Below are 18599 nucleotides of genomic sequence, written 5' to 3'. Positions count from 1 at the left end.
CTGGCGTTCAACGCCAGTCCTCTGCCCAATTCTGGCATCCAGCGCCAGAAAAGGATCAAAAACTGGAGTTGAACGCCCAAACTGGCACAAAAACTGGCGTTCAACTCCACAAATGGCCTCTGCATGTGAATTGCTTAAGTCTCAGCCCCAGCACACACCAAGTGGGCCCCAGCACACAGAAGTGGGCCCCAGAAGTGAATTTCTGCATCATCCATCATAGTTTATCCAATTTTTGTAAACCTAGGCTACTAGTTTAGTATTTAAACAACTTTTAGAGACTTATTTTGTATCTCATGACATTTCAGATCTAAACTTTGTATTCTCTGATGGCATGAGTCTCTAAACCCCATTGTTGGGGGTGAGGAGCTCTGCTGTGTCTCGATGAATTAATGCAAGTATTTCTGTTTTCCATTCAAACACGCTTGTTCCTATCTAAGATGTTCATTCGCGCTTAACTGTGATGGAGGTGATGATCTGTGACATTCATCACCTTCCTCAAATCATGAACGTGTGCCTGACAACCACCTCCGTTCTATATACGATTGAATGAATATCTCTTAAATTCCTTAATCAGAATCTCTGTGGTATAAGCTAGAACTGATGGCAGCATTCATGAGAATCCGGAAAGTCTAAACCTTGTCTGTGGTATTCCGAGTAGGATTCAAGGATTGAATGACTGTGACGAGCTTCAAACTCTTGAAGGCTGGGCGTTAGTGACAGACGCAAAAGGATAGTAAATCCTATTCCAACCGGATCGAGAACCAACCGGTGATTAGCCGTGCTGTGACAGAGCGCGTGAGCGTAGTTTTCACTGGGAGGACGGAAGGTAGCCATTGACAACGGTGACCCACCAACACACAGCTTGCCATAGGAGGGCGTGCGTGCGTGAATCAGAAGACAGAGGAAAGCAGAGATTCAGAAGACAAAGCATCTCCAAAACTCCAACATATTCTCCATTACTGCACAACAAGTAATCTTTAGTTTATGTTCTCTTGGTTATTCACAATTCAACTGATAAACATAATTGACTTCCTGACTAAGATTTACAAGATAACCATCGATTGCTTCAAACCAACAATCTCCGTGGGATTCGACCCTTACTCACGTGAGGTATTACTTGGACGACCCAGTGCACTTGCTGGTTAGTGGTACGTGTTGTGAAAAGTGTGATTCGCAATTCGTGCACCAAGTTTTTGGCGCCGTTGCCGGGGATTGTTCGTGTTTGAACAACTGACGGATTATTTTGTTGCTTAGATTAGGAAAAATCTTTCTTTTTTTTGGTTTAGAGTCTTTTATTATTTATCCCTTGTTAAAATACTTTAAACTTATAGCTCAGTTATTTAGAACGTGGTGTTTATGTTCATGATAATTGGCTATCATATTTTTTAAAACCTTTTTCAAAAATAATTTTTCTATTAAATCCTGTGCCAAACTTTAAGTTTGGTGTTTTCAAAAATAATCTTTCTTAAAATTTTTGAAGGTCCCATAACTCATTTGGCTAGAGCGTTAATCTGTGTTCTTGGTAATTGGGTTAGAATCTTTTATACTCTTTTCAAAACCTTCTTTTTCAAAAATATTTTTTTCTATTAAATCTTGTGCCAAACTTTAAGTTTGGTGTTTTCTTGTTGATTTCCCTTTGATTTTCGAAATTTTTGGTTTGGTTTTCTAAAAATTCTAAGTTTGGTGTTCTTCCTTCATGTTCTTGTGTTCTTGTGAGTCTTCAAAGTGTTCTTGAGTTTCCTTGTGTCTTGATCTTAAAATTTTTAAGTTTGGTGTTCCTTGGTGTTTTCCCTCCAAAATTTTCAAAAACAAGGAGCATTAGATCTAAAAATTTTAAATCTTGTACTATCTTATTGTTTTTCTCTCTCCTCACTAAATTCAAAAATATCTTTTCAAAATATCTCTTCTAACTTCCTAACTTCTTATCTTTTCAAAATTTGTTTCAACTAACTTACTAACTTTTTGTTTGTTTCTTAACTTTTTCAAAACTACCTAACTAACTCTCTCTCTCTAATTTTCGAAAATATCTTCCCTCTTTTTCAAAAATTTCCTTTTTTTTAACTAATTATTTTTAATTTTTTTTTACGGAAAAAAAAATTTTTATTATTTCAAAATTCAAATTCTTTTTTAGTTATTTTATTTTATTTAAGTATTTACTTCTTATAAAATAAAATAAATAAAAAGATAAATCAGTCCAAGTTATATCCATATATCCATCATGGACATAAGTGGAGATGGACAGTCCAGGAGGACTTTGGGGTCATATTCTAACCCCTCTACTGCTTCGTATGGGAGTAGCATATGCATACCCTCCATTGGAGTTAGTAGCTTTGAGTTGAATCCTCAGCTCATTATCATGGTGCAGCAAAGTTGCCAGTATTCCGGTCTTCCACAGGAAGAACCTACAGAGTTTCTGGCACAATTTTTACAAATTGCTGACACAGTACATGATAAGGAAATAGATCAGGATGTCTACAGACTATTACTGTTTCCATTTGCTGTAAAAGATCAAGCTAAGAGGTGGTTAAATAACCAACCTAAGGCCAGCATAAGAACATGGAAACAGCTGACAGAAAAATTTCTGAATCAATATTTCCCTCCAAAAAGGATGACACAGCTAAGGCTGGACATCCAAGGCTTTAAACAAGGAGATAATGAATCTCTTTATGATGCCTGGGAGAGATACAGAGAGATGCTACGAAAATGCCCCTCTGAAATGTTTTCAGATTGGGTTCAGTTAGACATCTTCTACTATGGGCTTGCAGAAGGAGCTCAGATGTCTTTAGATTACTCAGCTGGTGGATCTATCCATATGAGAAAGACAATTGAAGAAGCTCAAGAGCTCATTGATACAGTTGCCAGGAATCAGCATCTGTATCTAAGCAGCAACCCTTCCATGAATAAAGAGGTTAAAACAGTAACTGCTGAATTCAGTACTGTAAAACAAGCTGCTGAATTCAATCAGCAATTAGATTTTCTAACAAAGCAGCTAGCTGAATTCAAAGACAGGTTACAGGAGACAAGGATAGCTAATATACATATGGAAGAACAGTTTAAGCAAACAAAGCAGCAGCTATCAAAGCAAATAGCAGAAGAATGCCAAGCAGTTCAATTAAGAAGTGGGAAAACATTAAATACCCCACCTCAAGGCATCAAAAATTCAAGAAATGAGCAACCCACCAAAGATTCCCCTGAGGACAGTAAGAGCCCAGGGAAAAATAATTCTGGCACTAAAACGCCAGAAAATGGGTGGAAGGCTGGCGCTGAACGCCCAGACCATGCCCAAAACTGGCGTTCAGCGCCAGAAACAAGGCAGGATTGGCGTTCAACGCCGGAAATGGGCAAGAATCTGGCGTTGAACGCCCAAATGGGGCAGAATCCAGCGTTGAACGCCCAACAGGGGCACATTTCTGGCGTTCAGGCGCCAGGAACAGACAGTGAGCTGGCGTCTAACGTCACTCCAGCTTCTGACTCTGGCATTTAATTGCCAGTGAGGGATCAGACACACACAAGTGCTGACAACAACCCCTCTAAAAAGGCTTCTTTAACCACTAAGGTTGAGGAATATAAAGCCAAGATACCTTATCCTCAAAAACTCCGGAAAGAGGAGCAGGATAAGCAATTTGCTCGCTTTGCAGATTATCTAAGGACTCTTGAAATAAAGATTCCATTTGCAGAGGCACTTGAGCAAATACCTTCTTATGCCAAGTTCATGAAAGAGATCTTGAGTCATAAAAAGGAGTGGAGAGAAACAGAAAGAGTTCTCCTCACTGAAGAATGCAGTGCAGTCATTCTGAAAAGCTTTCCTGAAAAGCTTAAAGACCCTGGGAGTTTTCTGATACCATGCATATTAGAAGGTGATTGCACCAAGACAGCTTTATGCGATCTTGGGGCAAGCATCAACCTAATACTTGCATCCACTATCAGGAAGCTTGGCTTAACTGAAGAAGTTAAAACAACCCGGATATGTCTCCAACTTGCTGATGGTTCCACTAAATACCCATCTGGCGTGATTGAGGACATGATTGTCAGAGTTGGGCCATTTGCCTTTCCCACTGACTTTGTTGTGCTGGAAATGGAGGAGCACAAGAGTGCCACTCTCATTCTAGGAAGACCCTTCCTAGCAACTGGACGATCCCTCATTGACGTCCAACAGGGGGAAATAACCCTGAGAGTCAACGATGACGAGTTCAAGTTGAACGCTGTCAAAGCCATGCAGCATCCAGACACATCAACATACTGCATGAAAGTTGACCTTATTGACTCTTTGGTAGAAGAGATCAACATGGCTGAGAGTCTCGAATCAGAGTTGGAAGACATCTTTAAAGATGTTCAGCCTGATTTGGAGGATTCAGGGGACATGAAAGAGCCTCTGAACTTTCTTCTGAAAGAGGAAAAACCTCCTAAACCAGAGCTCAAGCCACTGCCACCATCCTTGAAATATGCATTTCTAGGAGAAGGTGACACCTATCCAGTGATCATAAGCTCTGCTTTAAATTCACAGGAAGAGGAAGCACTTATTCAAGTGCTAAGGACACACAAGACAGCTCTTGGGTGGTCCATAGGTGACCTTAAGGGCATAAGCCCAGCTAGATGCATGCACAAAATCCTACTGGAGGATAATGCCAAACCAGTGGTTCAACCACAGAGGCGGCTAAATCCAGCCATGAAGGAAGTGGTGCAGAAAGAGGTCACCAAATTACTAGAGGCTGGGATTATTTATCCCATTTCTGATAGCCCCTGGGTGAGCCCTGTTCAAGTCGTCCCAAAAAAGGGAGGCATGACAGTGATTCATAATGAAAAAAATGAACTGGTTCCTACAAGAACAGTTACAGGGTGGCGCATGTGTATTGACTACAGAAGGCTCAATACAGCCACCAGAAAGGATCATTTTCCTTTACCATTCATAGACCAGATGCTAGAGAGACTAGCAGGTCATGATTATTACTGCTTTTTGGATGGCTACTCAGGCTATAACCAGATTGCAGTAGATCCCCAGGATCAAGAGAAAACAGCATTCACATGTCCATCCGGAGTGTTTGCTTATAGAAGGATGCCCTTTGGGCTATGCAATGCACCTGCAACCTTCCAGAGATGCATGCTCTCTATTTTCTCTGATATGGTGGAAAAATTTCTGGAAGTCTTCATGGATGACTTCTCAGTATATGGAGACTCATTCAGCTCCTGTCTTGATCACCTGAAACTTGTTCTGAAAAGATGCCAAGAAACCAACCTAGTTTTAAACTGGGAAAAGTGTCACTTCATGGTGACTGAAGGAATTGTTCTTGGGCATAAAATCTCAAACAAGGGAATAGAGGTGGATCAAGCAAAAATAGAGGTAATTGAAAAATTACCACCACCTGCCAATGTTAAGGCAATCAGAAGCTTTCTGGGGCATGCAGGATTCTATAGGAGGTTTATAAAGGATTTTTCAAAAATCGCAAAACCTCTAAGCAATCTGCTAGCTGCTGACACGCCATTTGTGTTTGACACAGCATGCCTGCAGGCGTTTGAAATGCTGAAGGCTAAGCTGGTCACAGCACCAGTCATTTCTGCACCAGACTGGACATTGCCATTTGAGTTAATGTGTGATGCCAGTGATCATGCCATTGGTGCAGTATTGGGACAGAGGCATGACAAGCTTCTGCATGTCATTTATTATGCCAGTCGCGTTCTAAATGATGCCCAGAAAAATTACACAACCACAGAAAAAGAACTACTTGCAGTGGTTTACGCCATTGACAAGTTCAGATCATACTTAGTAGGATCAAAAGTGATTGTGTATACTGACCATGCTGCTCTTAAATATCTACTCACGAAGCAGGATTCAAAACCCAGGCTCATCAGATGGGTATTGCTTCTGCAAGAGTTTGATATAGAAATAAGAGACAGAAAAGGGACAGAGAACCAAGTGGCTGATCATCTGTCCCGGATAGAGCCAGTGGAAGGGACGTCCCTCCCCTTTCTTGAGATCTCTGAGACGTTCCCTGATGAGCATCTATTTGCCATTCAGGAAGCACCATGGTTTGCCGATATTGCAAACTATAAAGCTGCAAGGTTCATACCCAAGGAGTACAATAGAATACAAAAGAAGAAATTAGTTACTGATGCAAAGTACCACTTGTGGGATGAACCCTATCTCTTTAAGAGATGTGCAGACGGAATTATCCGTAGGTGTGTCCCCAGAGAGGAAGCGCAGAGAATCCTATGGCATTGCCACGGATCTCAATATGGAGGCCATTTTGGAGGTGAGCGAACAGCCACCAAGGTCCTCCAATGTGGCTTCTATTGGCCCACACTCTATAAAGATTCCCGAGAGTTTGTACGTAATTGTGACAGTTGCCAAAGAGCTGGTAACCTGCCTCATGGTTACGCCATGCCTCAACAAGGGATCTTGGAAATAGAGTTGTTTGATGTATGGGGAATTGACTTCATGGGACCTTTCCCACCATCATACTCAAACACTTATATTCTGGTGGCAGTCGACTATGTATCAAAATGGGTTGAGGCTATCGCCACACCCTCTAATGATACTAAAACAGTGCTGAAATTCCTCCAGAAACATATCTTTAGCAGGTTTGGTGTCCCTAGAGTGTTAATCAGCGATGGGGGCACTCACTTCTGCAATAAACAGCTTTACTCTGTCATGGTTCGGTATGGAATTCGCCACAAAGTGGCCACTCCATATCATCCACAAACCAACGGGCAAGCTGAAGTCTCTAACAGAGAATTAAAGAGAATCCTGGAACGGACAGTAAATACCCGTAGAAAGGATTGGGCAAGGAGCTTGGATGATGCTCTGTGGGCTTACAGAACAGCATTCAAGACCCCTATAGGGACCTCTCCATACCAACTCGTGTATGGTAAGGCATGCCACTTGCCCGTGGAACTGGAACATAAGGCCTACTGGGCAACCAGATTCCTAAACTTAGATGCCAAATTAGCAGGAGAAAAACGATTGCTCCAGCTAAATGAGCTAGAGGAATTCAGATTCACAGCTTTCGAAAATGCCAAGCTTTATAAAGAAAAATAAAAAAAATGGCATGACAGAAAGCTGTCATCTAGAATCTTTGAACCAGGACAAAAAGTCCTGTTGTTTAACTCTAGACTCAGGCTATTCCCCGAGAAACTGAAATCCCGGTGGAGGGGACCATACGTGATTACAAGTGTGTCACCATATGGTTATGTGGAGCTTCAAGATATTGATTCTGATAAGAAGTTCATTGTCAATAAACAGAGAATCAAGAATTATCTTGAAGGCAACACTGAGCAAGAATGCTCAAGGCTGAAGCTAGATTAAAAGCTCAGCAAGGTCCAGCTAAAGACAATAAAGAAGCGCTTGCTGGGAGGCAACCCAGCCATGGGGCATCAATCCTCTAAGCATTTTTGCCCTATTTTTATTTTTATTTGTTTATATAAAGTTCACTAACACTAAGGTAAAGAATCATTTGCATAAGTTTACAGGGTTACAGAAGGAATCTACACACAAAACAGAGATAGGGAGCTTACTGGCAAGAAAACGCCAGTGAAGGCCATTTTGGGCGTTCAGCGCCCAAAATGGGCATCCAGTGGGCGCTGAACGCCAGTAAGGATAGCTATCTGGCGTTCAACGCCAGAAAAGGGCAACAACTGGGCGTTGAACGCCCAGGAGAGCAGCATTTGGGCGTTGAACGCCCAAAACAGGCAGTGTTTGGGCGTTCAAACGCCAGGATGGTGGGGAGGAGCTCTCCTTCTACCCATCTCCTTCTTTTTCTTTTGCTTGAGGACAAGCAAAGCTCTAAGTTTGGTGTGCTTATCCGTGATCACTAAGATCATGGCCCCTAAAGGAAAACAACCCACTCCAAGAGGAGCAAGGGCGTGATTTAAAGGAACTGAAGCGCCAGAAATTCTCTCTTGAAGGACCAAGCACCTCACAGACTAGAGGAACATCCACTTCCCAAACCTCAAGGTTGTTGAGTTCTAATCTTAGCCTTAACTCTGTGATAACTGTTCTTATTTTAATTTTACCTTAGGAGTCATATAAGTAGTAATTAGTATCTATTTTGATTTTATCTCCAATTAAGCTATAGTTTATTTTTCTCATCATCGGCAAACATGAATAAAGTAGTAGATCTTTTGAATAAGAAGCAATAAAATTTCGAGTTTTAATAAGAGAAATTCTAATTAGTTAAATGTGGTGGCAATGCTTTCTGTCTTCTGAATGAATGCTTGAACAGTGCATATATCTTTTGAATTTGTTGTTTAAGACTGTTAAATATGTTGGCTCTTGAAAGAATGATGAACATGAGACATGTTATTGAGAATCTGAAAAATCATAAAAATGATTCTTGAAGCAAGAAAAAGCAGCAAAGAACAAAGCTTGCAGAAAAAAAAAAGAAAGAAAAAAGAGAAAGCAAGCAGAAAAAGCCAAAGCCCTTAAAACCAAAAGGCAAGGGTAATAAAAAGGATCCCAAGGCTTTGAGCATCAGTGGATAGGAGGGCCAAAAAGGAATAAAATCCTGGCCTAAGCGGCTAAATCAAGCTGTCCCTAACCATGTGCTTGTGGCGTGAAGGTGTCAAGTGAAAACTTGAGACTGAGCGGTTAAAGTCAAGGTCCAAAGCAAAGAGAAGAGTGTGCTTAAGAACTCTGGACATCTCTAATTGGGGACTTTAGCAAAACTGAGTCACAATCTAAAAGGTTCACCCAATTATGTGTCTGTGGCATTTATGTATCTGGTGGTAATACTGGAAAACAAAGTGCTTAGGGCCATGGCCAAGACTCATAAAATAGCTGTGTTCAAGAATCATCATACTGAAATAGGATACTCAATAACACTATCTGAATTCTAAGTTCCTATAGATGCCAATCACTCTGAGCTTCAATGGATAAAGTGAGATGCCAAAACTGTTCGGAAGCAAAAAGCTACTAGCCCCGCTTATCTAATTAGAATCTGAGCTTCATGCAAAAAAAAAAAAAAAACTCTGAGATATTATTGCTTCTCAACCTACTAGTCTTCTATTTTATTTGTCTAGTTGCTTGAGGACAAGCAACAGTTTAAGTTTGGTGTTGTGATGAGCGGATATTTTATACGCTTTTTGGGGTTAATTTCATATAGTTTTTAGGATGTTTTAGTTAGTTTTTAGTATAATTCTCTTAGTTTTTAGGAAAAATTTATATTTCTGGACTTTACTATGAGTTGTGTGTTTTTCTGTAATTTCAGATATTTTTCTGGCTGAAATTGAAGGAGCTGAGCAAAAATCTAATTCAGGCTGAAAAAGGACTGCTGATGCTGTTGGATTCTGACCTCCCTGCACTCAAAGTGGATTTTCTGGAGCTACAGAACTCGAAATGGCATGCTTCTAATTTCGTTGGAAAGTAGACATCCAGGGCTTTCCAGCAATATATAATAGTCCATACTTTGTACAAGAATAGACGACGTAAACTGGCGTTCAACGCCAGTCCTCTGCCCAATTCTGGCGTCCAGCGCCAGAAAAGGATCAAAAACTGGAGTTGAACGCCCAAACTGGCACAAAAACTGGCGTTCAATTCCACAAATGGCCTCTGCACGTGAATTGCTTAAGTCTCAGCCCCAGCACACACCAAGTGGGCCCCAGCACACAGCAGTGGGCCCCAGAAGTGAATTTCTGCATCATCCATCATAGTTTATCCAATTTTTGTAAACCTAGGCTACTAGTTTAGTATTTAAACAACTTTTAGAGACTTATTTTGTATCTCATGACATTTCAGATCTAAACTTTGTATTCTCTGACGGCATGAGTCTCTAAACCCCATTGTTGGGGGTGAGGAGCTCTGCTGTGTCTCGATGAATTAATGCAAGTATTTCTATTTTCCATTCAAACACGCTTGTTCCTATCTAAGATGTTCATTCGCGCTTAACTGTGATGGAGGTGATGATCTGTGACATTCATCACCTTCCTCAAATCATGAACGTGTGCCTGACAACCACCTCCGTTCTATATACGATTGAATGAATATCTCTTAGATTCCTTAATCAGAATCTCCGTGGTATAAGCTAGAACTGATGGCAGCATTCATGAGAATTCGGAAAGTCTAAACCTTGTCTGTGGTATTCCGAGTAGGATTCAAGGATTGAATGACTGTGACGAGCTTCAAACTCTTGAAGGCTGGGCGTTAGTGACAGACGCAAAAGGATAGTAAATCCTATTCCAACCGGATCGAGAACCAACCGGTGATTAGCCGTGCTGTGACAGAGCACGTGAGCGTAGTTTTCACTGGGAGGACGGAAGGTAGCCATTGACAACGGTGACCCACCAACACACAGCTTGCCATAGGAGGGCGTGCGTGCGTGAATCAGAAGACAGAGGAAAGCAGAGATTCAGAAGACAAAGCATCTCCAAAACTCCAACATATTCTCCATTACTGCACAACAAGTAATCTTTAGTTTATGTTCTCTTGGTTATTCACAATTCAACTGATAAACATAATTGACTTCCTGACTAAGATTTACAAGATAACCATAGATTGCTTCAAACCAACAATCTCCGTGGGATTCGACCCTTACTCACGTGAGGTATTACTTGGACGACCCAGTGCACTTGCTGGTTAGTGGTACGTGTTGTGAAAAGTGTGATTCGCAATTCGTGCACCAAAGACCTCTTTGTATAAGAGTGAATTTCTCCCGAGATGCAATTTTAAGTTCAACAATTAGACTATTCTCATAGCGTGCCTACACAAAATAAAAAAGGTGCAATATGAAAAGGTACATTAATTGGTAGCTAGAAGTCTTCAACGCCACTAATCAGAAGTACTTTCTGTTCTTCATCAGCAACATTTCATCCTTCATGTCAACTAAAGAACATTCCAACTGGACACCATGGTAACTAATTAACTAATAATATACCAACTAAACTTTAATATGAATTTAGAATCCCAAACTAAAATAGAAATTAAAATTACAATTAAAATAAAGTATATAATACAAAGGAGCAATAAAAAGTGCCACTTGGCAAATTAAAATCCATTCCTTAAAATTCTAGACCAGTCTCAATAGTATGAAATAAAAGGAAGCAAATAACATGATAGCCTTGTCAAATCATACCTTCCCAAGCATTGTAAGATTCAATGAACAAAGTTAACTGACTAAATTACATCCACATCCTATTTTCCTTTTCAACTTTCTTCTTCCAATTAATCTCCTTAGGAGGTAACAAAAAAACTAAAAAAAAAACATGGAGGCAAAGGAAAAGAGATGAGGTATACTAACTTAAATTGCTATGATCTTGTTAGAATGATTAACAATTTACTATAACATCATCTCGCACATATTCAGATTTGAGAGTCAGATATAATAATATTTACTGCAGAAACATACATATAATTATTTACTTACCCATTTAGTACCTCATCTCACAAAAGAAAATAAGACTGAAAAATCAGTTGATAGGTCAATTATGTTATTTAGGTAAATATCGTTTTCTTCAATTTGGTGAGAGAGAGTGATGAATAACAAATGAGCAAATCAGTGGTGGTTTGTCCCTATTATCTGATTGAACAAATTGAAGGGCCGTTAAGATATGTATATGTTAGGGGGTAGCTACTGTACAGTAGTGCTTTGTATATGTTTACTAGAGAGATATGTATTTGTTTATTCCAAAAACATACATTTAAAGAAACACTACTGAACTATGCAGAACAGTTAGTAACCGGCCATAATTTACCTTCACCTCCTCAAATATTTGTTGCGAACGAAATAGGTTTGTGCTAGTTATGAACCCGAAGTCGAATTTCTTGCAGTACTTTGTTCCGAATTGAAGCAATCCCTATAATGTTCAGAGTCTCAAATATGTAAGGCCTTTGGAAAGTGTCTTTTAATTACAGGATAATAAAACCACTGGATTGAATATAGCAGCTTGAAATATAGTAAAAGTCCCTTTTGCGAGCAAACATAAGACATTGTACCGTCCTAATTTCTCCATGCGCTATAGTAATAGCATCACCTATGTGCCTGTATGCTGAGAATGCATCCAGCCATGACTGAACTGGCAACATGTTGAACCACAGGTCTCTTGTGAATGATGTTGCGTGCTCTAGCGAAGAGAACGAGGAGGCCTCTTCCATCGCCTTGCAAAACAAGACGCTAGAGCTGCAAAGAAAGAGGTCCTTCTCTTCTAATTTCCCTGGTAAGTCCGATTATGTCAGTCAATATATAACTTCCATTATAATATACTAACAAATTACAAATTAAATAACTTTAAGACAAAATATGTTATTAAAATCACATTTTCCAGGTGGTTTAAAACATCAAGTGTTTCTAATTTCGATTATATGCTATTTGCTAATTAATAATTATGCAAGTGTATAACCCTCAATAGGACAAACCATAGAATTTTAGTACTCATGTCCTAAATTGGTATCCAAATACATCTATAAATGGGCAGCCTCTTCACAATTATCAATGGCATCAGTGGTGGGTTCTTCTAAATCGTCGTCCCTTCTCAACAACAAACCTTCAACATCAAACTCAGACAACCCAGTCAAAATCGGTTGGGGGGAAGTTCGAACTGACATTGTCATATGTCTTCACCCATGTCAAACATATTCATTGGGTTCACATGGACTACTACACTCCATTCTTTATCAGCTTCGTCATCCACATAGTATACAAGGCGAGCCTCGGATACAAGAATGTATGGTTCGTCATCTTCTCGATCACCGGTATGAATTGGATGACAGAAGTTGACCACTTTGTGCCCCAGAGAATCTTGTTTTATGCCTCTGCCAGAGGTGGTGTTTGCCCAAATACATCTAAACAAGACAACTGTGAATTGACCGCTGTAATTTAACTCAATGATGTCCACTAGTTTTCCGTAATACGAGACGCTACCAATAGCAATATTACTGTCGCGCTTGCTTGCATAACTCCTCGTGTTAGAAGTAACATAAACCCCGCTATTTTGGGTTTTCAACCCTTCCTCTCTCGACAGGGTTCTGAACTTAAATCCATTTACGTTGTAAGATGTAAAGCAGCTAACTTAAACATTGGGCCCACATGAAAGCCACTGCAACTCGTTCGGGTGCATGATGCTTCCCAATGGAACTTGGATGTGAACAGTTACGTGTTTCATCAGCTTGGGATAAAAACGATAGGACACCATTTGAATGTGTAAATGGATTAATGATACCAGGATTCACCTCAAGCTTGAACCACTAAGAAAATTCTCTGTGCACAACACTGTCTATGTGAGACTGGGACCTTGTCCTACTTCGTAACTTTCTCTTTGTGATCGCCCTGAATTCACTGGATACGTCACAACAAATTTATGTCAGGATCTCCAACTGTAGTAGATCATACGAAATCCATACTTTCAAATGCATTTACTCTAAAAAATTTTCCACAACCGGGCAATTGACCAATACATGACGGTGAGCTTGGAATTTTTCAATTGGTGTGAGAGTGTAAAAAGAAGCAGCCCCGACAGCCTTTCCAACCTCTGAAAACATGGTTGGACTCTCATCAGGCATAAGTTCACGCGGTCGATCATCAACACGCATTGGTCGGTTAATCCTACTCTCGACATTATCCAGGTACCTTGAACAGAATACGAGTATCTCCTCAGATAAGTATCCCTTTGCAATTGAGCCCTCTAGTTGTGATCTGTTACGCACGTACTGCTTGAGACGACATAGGTACCTTTGAGAATATAACATGTGTCATATGCCGAAATTAAATATATAAACACAAATTTTTTTTATAATTACCTTTTAATTGGGTACATCCACCGATAATACACTGGACCACCGAGACGCACCTCCTCGACCAGATGCATTGTCAAGTGAACCATGACTGTGAAGAAAGGAGGAAAAATCATCTCCATGCGACACAGAGTATGAACTACGCGATCCTGAAGGAGAGGAAGTTGTTGAGGGTCTATGGATTTGCTGCATACTTGACAAAAAAAGGATGATAAATCTTCCAGGATAGAAGACACTAGGGTAGGCAATGCATTTCTTAATGCAATTTGCAGTAGATGTTCCATTAGAATGTGACAGTCGTGGCTTTTCAAGCCCGACAACTTGTGCTATCATAAGTCAGCACAACGGAAAATATTGCTAGAGTATCCATCTGGAAAGACCATGTTCTTGATAGTCCTTAGAAATAGCTCTTTTTGTGGATTGGTCATAGTAAAGATGGCGGATGGGTACTTTCCATTTTCCTGTGGCCACAAATCATGCTTGATGCCCATCGACCGGAGGTCTTTTCGAGCTTTAATGTGGTCTTTAGACTTACCTTTCTCATTCAGTATGGTGAAAACTACGTTGTCGCACACATTCTTCTCTATGTGCATGACATCAAGATTGTGACGCAATCCATTGTTCTTCCAATATGGCAGCTTAAATAATATACTCCTCTTCTTCTAAGGAGACTCGTCTTGGATGGCTGTTTGCTATCCGCGTGTCCTTTTCTCCGCAACCGATTGAGCCTTGCCAAGTTGGACATGCACACCCTCTAATTGCCTCACAATGTCTCCACCAGAGAATTTGACAGGTGGACCTCTATCCTCTATCGTTCCATCAAATGAGTACCGGTCTTTTCTATATTTGTAGTCATGATTCAGAAAGCGACGATGACCCATGAAACACTATTTCTGACTGTGTGTGAGCCGGTTAGCATCAGGATCCAAATTGCACGTAGGACAGGCTCTCCCACCATACGTATTTGATGAGCGGATAATTTATACGCTTTTTGGCATTGTTTTTAGTATGTTTTTAGTAGGATCTAGTTACTTTTAGGGATGTTTTTATTAGTTTTTATGTTAAATTCACATTTCTAGACTTTACTATGAGTTTGTGTGTTTTTCTGTAATTTCAGGTATTTTCTGGCTGAAATTGAGGGACTTGAGCAAAAATCAGATTCAGAGGTTGAAGAAGGACTGCTGATGCTGTTGGATTCTGACCTCCCTGCACTCAAAGTGAATTTTCTGGAGCTACAGAACTCCAAATGGTACGCTCTCAACGGCGTTGGAAAGTAGACATCCAGGGCTTTCCAGCAATATATAATAGTTCATACTTTGCTCAAGTTTAGACGACGCAAAAGGGCGTTGAACGCCAGTTCTACGCTGCAGTCTGGAGTTAAACGCCAGAAACACGCCACGAACCAGAGTTGAACGCCAAAAACACATTACAACTTGGCGTTCAACTCCAAAAGAAGCCTCTGCACGTGTAAACTTCAAGCTCAGCCCAAGCACACACCAAGTGGGCCCCAGAAGTATATTTCTGCATCAATTACTTATTTCTGTAAACCCTGATAGCTAGTCTAGTATATATAGGACTTTTTACTATTGTATTTACATCTTCGGATCATCTTGGGACGTCTAGTTCTTAGATCATGGGGGGCTGGCCATTCAGCCATGTCTAGACCTTCATCACTTATGTATTTTCAACGGTAGAGTTTCTACACTCCATAGATTAAGGTGTGGAGCTCTATTGTTCCTCATGATTTAATGCAAAGTACTACTGTTTTATATTCAATTCAACTTATTCCGCTTCTAAGATATCCATTTGCACCCAAGAACATGATGAACGTGATGATTATGTGACACTCATCATCATTCTCACTTATGAACGCGTGCCTGACAAACACTTCAGTTCTATATGCAACAAGCTAGAATGAGTATCTCTTAGATATCTAATACAGATGACCGAGTCCGAGATATTAGAATCTTCGTGGTATAAGTTAGAACCCATGGATCACCATTCCTGAGATCCGAAAAGTCTAAACCTTGTCTGTGGTATTCCGAGTAGGATCTGGGAAGGCATGGCTGTGACGAACTTCAAACTCGCGAGTGCTGGGCGTAGTGACAGTCGCAAAAGGAGGGTGAACCCTATTCCAGTATGATCGAGAACCTCCAGATGATTAGCCGTGCCGTGACAGAGCATTTGGACCTTTTTCACAGAGAGGATGGGATGTAGCCATTGACAACGGTGATGCCCTATATAAAGCTTGCCATGGAAAGGAGTAGGAAGGATTGGATGAAGACAGCAGAAAAGCAGAGGTTCAGAGAAACGAAAGCATCTCTATACACTTATCTGAAATTCTCACCAATGAATTACATAAGTATTTCTATCTTTATTTTCTGTTTATTTATTATTATTATTCGAAAACTCCATAACCATTTGATATCCGCCTGACTGAGATTTACAAGGTGACCATAGCTTGCTTCAAGCCGACAATCTCCGTGGGATCGACCCTTACTCACGTAAGGTTTTATTACTTGGATGACTCAGTGCACTTGCTGGTTAGTTGTATCGAAGTTGTGACAAATTATGAATTAAGATTAGAGCACCAAGTTTTTGGAGCCATTACCAGGGATCACAATTTCGTGCACCAAGTTTTTGGCACCGTTGCCGGGGATTGTTCGAGTTTGGACAACTGACGGTTCATCGTGTTGCTCAGATTGGGTAATTTTCTTCTTATTTTATTTTCAAAAATTTTTCAAAAATTTTTCAAAAATATTTTCTTCTTTTTTCGTTTTTCTCAATTAAAATTCGAAAAAAAAATTTCTTTTGTTTTCGAAAATTATTTCAGAATTTTTAAAAATGAATTCTAGTGTTTCATGATGATTTGTTGAATCCTGGCTGGCTGTAAAGCCATGTCCAAATAATCACTTCAATGCATGTAATAGCATACTAAAGCTTGGCTGGTTATTAAGCCATGTCTAACCCTCAGATTGGAGCTTTAGACTAAAGAGCACAAGATTCCTGGAATTCATATTAAAAATTTTGAAATCTTTATTTTTCTTCTTCAAATAATTTTCAAAAAAAATAAAAATATACAAAAATCCAAAAAAAATTAATAAAATCATAAAATCAAAAATATTTTGTGTTTCTTGTTTGAGTCTTGAGTCAGTTTTTAAGTTTGGTATCAATTGCATTTTTTCTTAAAAAATTTTATGCATTTTTCGAAAGTTCATGCATTCATAGTGTTCTTCATGATCTTCAAGTTGTTCTTGGCCAGTCTTCTTGTTTGATCTTCATATTTTCTTGTTTTGTGTCTTTTCTTGTTTTTCATATGCATTCTTGCATTCATAGTGTCTATACATGAAAAATTTCTAAGTTTGGTGTCTTGCATGTTTTCTTTTCTTGAAAATTTTTCAAAAATAAGTTCTTGATGTTCATCTTGACATTCAAAGTGTTCTTGGTGTTCATCTTGACATTCATGGTGTTCTTGCATGCAACACATGTTTAGATCCAAAATATTCATGCATTGCATCATTTTCATGTTTTTCTCTTTCATCATTAAAAATTCAAAATTCAAAAAATATCTTTCCCTTTTTCACTCATAAATTTCGAAAATTTGGATTGACTTTTTCAAAAAATTTTAAAATCTAGTTGTTTTTAGGAGTCAAATCAAATTTTCAATTTAAAAATCTTATCTTTTTCAAAATCTTTTTCAAAAATCAAATCTTTTTCATTTCTCTTATTTATTTTCAAAAATTTTTAAAAAATATTTTTCAAAAATATTTTTCTTAATTTTATTTCATAATTTTCGAAAATATCATCAAAAATTAATCTTTTGATTCAAAAATTTCAAGTTTATTACTTGCTTGTTAAGAAAGATTCAAACTTTAAGTTCTAGAATCATATCTTGTGATTACTTGTGAGTCAAGTCATTAATTTTTATTTTTAAAATCAAATCTTTTTCAAAACTAATTTCAATCATATCTTTTCAAAAATATCTTTTTATCCTATCTTTTTCAAATATCTTTTCTAACTTCTTATCTTCTTATATTTTCAAAATTGAATTTCAAATCTTTTTCAACTAACTAATTGACTTTTTGTTTGTTTCTTATCTTTTTCAAAACTACCTAACTAACTATCCCTCTCTAATTTTCGAAAATACCTCCCTCACCCTCTTCTATTTATTTAATTACTTACTAACACTTCTCTTCATCTCATATCTCTGCTCTCCTCACCCTTGTGTTTGGATTCTCCTCCCTTCTCTTTCCTTACATTACATTCTTTGCTTCTTCTACTCACACAAAGGAATCTCTATACTGTGACATAGAGGATTCCATATTTTCTTTGTTATTCCCTTCTTTGTCATATGAGCAGGAGCAAGGACAAGAACATTCTTGTTGAAGGAGATCCTGAACCTGAAAGGACTCTGAAAAGGAAACTAAGAGAAGCTAAAATACAATAATCCAGAGACAACCTTATAGGAATTTTCGAATAGGAAGAGGAGATGGTAGCCAAAAATAATAATAATGCAAGGAGGATGCTTGGTGACTTTACTGCACCAAATTCCAACTTACATGGAAGAAGCATCTCCATCCCTACCATTGGAGCAAATAATTTTGAGCTTAAGCCTCAATTAGTTTCTCTGATGCAACAAAACTGCAAGTTTCATGAACTTCCATCTGAAGATCCTTTTCAGTTCTTAACTGAATTCTTGCAGATATGTGATACTGTTAAGACTAATGGAGTAGATCCTGAAGTCTACAGGCTCATGCTTTTCCCGTTTGCTGTAAGAGACAAAGCTAGAGTGTGGTTAGATTCTCAACCCAAAGATAGCCTGAACTCTTGGGATAAGCTGGTCAAGGCTTTCTTAGCCAAGTTCTTTCCTCCTCAAAAGCTGAGT

Source organism: Arachis hypogaea, chromosome 19 (genome assembly GCF_003086295.3).
Source record: "Arachis hypogaea cultivar Tifrunner chromosome 19, arahy.Tifrunner.gnm2.J5K5, whole genome shotgun sequence".
NCBI lineage: Eukaryota > Viridiplantae > Streptophyta > Magnoliopsida > Fabales > Fabaceae > Arachis > Arachis hypogaea.
The sequence above is the reverse complement of the archived record's forward strand: the minus strand, read 5'-3'. Positions refer to the sequence as shown.